The 3,037-nt window shown below is 35.8% G+C and overlaps 1 long non-coding RNA gene across 1 annotated transcript; it reads left to right on the top strand.

Moving 5' to 3' along the window:
- Positions 1-457: 457 nt before the first annotated feature.
- On the top strand, positions 458-2,206 carry LOC131269452 (uncharacterized). The gene is made up of 4 exons (XR_009179006.1): positions 458-596; positions 734-847; positions 1,491-1,552; positions 2,056-2,206. It is a non-coding gene; the product is annotated as an uncharacterized LOC131269452 (long non-coding RNA).
- The last annotated feature ends 831 nt before the right edge of the window (positions 2,207-3,037 follow it).

Raw genomic sequence — 3,037 nt, 5'->3', positions numbered from 1 at the left:
ACAACTTGGATAATGGAGATTGTGCTGTACTTCTTTGTAAAAAAAAGGTTTCACTTGCAAACCGCGCAAACAAATCAATCTATGTCCATTGGACATTCTATCCAGTGTTCGATTTGAGTAAACTTAAATCAATTGCATTATCTCTAGATCGACTAGTTATGTGACTAATTCGACTCATATCATTGTGAGTCGCTTCAAACAGTTTATGATAAAGTCAGAATCGAATCAAATCGAGTCCCAAACAAATCAAATCTGATTCGAATCCTTGTCAAATCTTTAGAATCCGTCAAATGGGACCCAAATCTTTAGAATCCGTCTAGGAATCGAATATTCGGATCATCCGAATCTGGATTCTGCCAACACTAGTTAGTTGGATTCCGGTTGTGAAAAAAGCATGCTATACTTCTTACTTAGGTGTATATTTCCCGATTTTTATTTATTGAAATGCTGTTCAATGTGAACATTCTAACAGTTTGGTGTTTCATCGCTCACTATGAAGCGTGTTTTTACATCGTTATTAAAAGCAAAGTAAAATTTTCCTTGTCGAAAATGGGGCGGGCAATGGCATGTCATTGCGGAAAAGGCAACATCACAAAGTAAGTCAGGCAGTGCATCTTGACTAAATTGTAATTATTAGACTTGTGGTAGTTACGACAAACTATTGTAGAAAACGTTTTTTCTCAATAGATTAGTCAGCCATTCATGAAATCTATATTTTTCCTTTTGATTCTAGTGCAGCATCAATTTGATTGCATGTGGGAAGTGCTTGCCCCCTGAACAATACTCTACGAAATTTGGTTACGTCATGCAAGGAACGGAAAAAACGAGAACAGTTGTGTAAAGTGTGGTAAGTAACAATGCAGTTTTACTGTCGTTAATCTTGAAATAGAGAGACTAATGGCCAAAATGTTCAAAGCCTCTCTAAGTTTTAGCTAAATGAATGTTTCACAAGATAATCTCACGATCACAGATTATGAAAATCAGATGAAATTATGAAAATCAGAGATTTCGATTGTGTAAAAATTATTGAAGAGTGTCAAATGTGAAATCATTAATCTTTTCACGCATATATGTATTGAATGAGCAAAACCAATTTGAGGTGTCCGGATAGAATGCGTTTTATAGTGATTTTGAGAATGATCCGTCTTGCGTTTCTTTAACACGTTAAGCACTACGTCGGTCCCGTGGGGCCGAGAGTTCATTTCTCTGTTTTGCCTCGTTTTGTTTCGTCGAGACATGATTGAACATGAAAGTACTGCCTCGCTCGCCGTCGATGGTTTGCTACGAATCGTCGGCAGAACGCTGAGGAGTGCAAATTACGCGTAGCACTTAACGTGTTAATTAGAGTATGTATACAATCATTCGTTACAGCATATTTGCGTGTAGTTTTAAAAATACAAATAAGATTGACTAATTGTGAGTAGTATTTGTTTTGATCCTTTGAATACTATGAAAACTAATGTTGATATAAATGCGTGAATCTATTTCAGAATTGTTTCCGATACGGTTGTTCCTCTGATTGCCAGTGATGAAATCGATTGTGTTAAGTATGGTGAGTATTATGAATTTTAAGATTCTCTTAGTATTAAAATTTATTATTGAAAAAAGTCCTTATCTTACGAAAATCGTTTCAACCCCGTTCATTATCGGAACTCTCATTGTTCAACTTAATTGAAATTGTAATGTAAAAAAAACATTATGTTTGGTTGATCTGTTAAAAATAGTAAAAAAAAAGATTTTAATTAATGGTTTCTTCGGTTCGTCTATCCAAAGTATAGCATTTTTACCATTTTGATTTTGTTTTCCAATGTTTTAAGTGAAAAGAAATTTTATTCGATTGTTGATGGGTGAATCGGTCAAGCTCTATTAAGCTTTCCTCGCGCCTCCGCTGCGTCATGGGCCCCTCCATTCAATAATTCTCATTAGTTTATATTTTCAATGCATGTTGATCAATGTGTCGTTTGTCTGAACTTATAGGCGAAAGTAGTATACCTGTTATTTTCTTTATTTTTAATACAGTAAATTAATGAATGTAAACGTCGTTTTATTTTTCAGATTCAATACGGTGTTTGAAATAGATACGGTGTTAGAAATTTGATGCAGATTTAATCAATCGTTAGTGCATAATCTTTTTTGCTGTGCAATTAAGTTCAATGAAGAGAATGCAGCGAACGTGGGGGCTCAATAAGAGTTAGTACTTCCAGTCAGAGATCAGATAAGTATTTTATTGAACCTTTTTGAGCTTATAACTATTCCTGTTGATGAGATAATGGCAAGAAAAATGACCCTATTGCTGAAAAAATGAGTAGTGGAACTTTGCCATCCTTTTATTTTATAATAATTTAAAATTCACTTTTCTTTGTCGGTTTATGTTAAACTGTATTACATTTATTAGTTATAGAAAAGTATACATCATTACTTCCCATTTATAGTCTTGCTGTTGCAACGCAACAGACTCACTTTCGGCCGGCAATGAGAAGATGGTTACGCTTTTTTTGAACTCTTTTATTCCAGTCAATAGTAATAAAAAAATGAAATAGATTGGTGTTGAGTTAAAAACTACAACGTGAGTCTTCTCCCGTTGCCCAGAAAGTAAGGCCCGTTATCCTCTGCCGCGCGTCCTTTTATCACTTTCTGGCCTGTAACGCAACAACCTCGGTCCTTGCCCTTTGCTAATTTTCGGATATCAGGCGTTGCCCTGACCCGATTAGCTGTCGGTTTTGCGCGTTCGCCTTTACCACTACTCCGATCACCGCGTATTAGTGGCAGAATATACTGATTATCAGCAGCGATGATCGGTCGTAGTTCCTAGCGCCCTCTACCTCTCAATTTTGCTACACATCGGACTGTTATTACGCAACACTTGCACAAAAGTCTTCCATGATATGTATTCTTCGTAATCTCATTCTGGAGCATATTTAATTATCTTATACCGTTGATGGACCATATTTGGTGTTGTTGAGGAAATTGTGTATACAAAGTTGAATAACAAAAGCAATGTTCCGTCAAATGATGCTTTTTTTGCACAGTGATAGCC

The sequence above is a fragment of the Anopheles coustani genome, chromosome X, assembly GCF_943734705.1.
Source record: "Anopheles coustani chromosome X, idAnoCousDA_361_x.2, whole genome shotgun sequence".
Taxonomy (NCBI): Eukaryota; Metazoa; Arthropoda; class Insecta; order Diptera; family Culicidae; genus Anopheles; species Anopheles coustani.
Note: the sequence above shows the minus strand (reverse complement) of the source record. Positions and strands in the feature narration are given on the sequence as shown.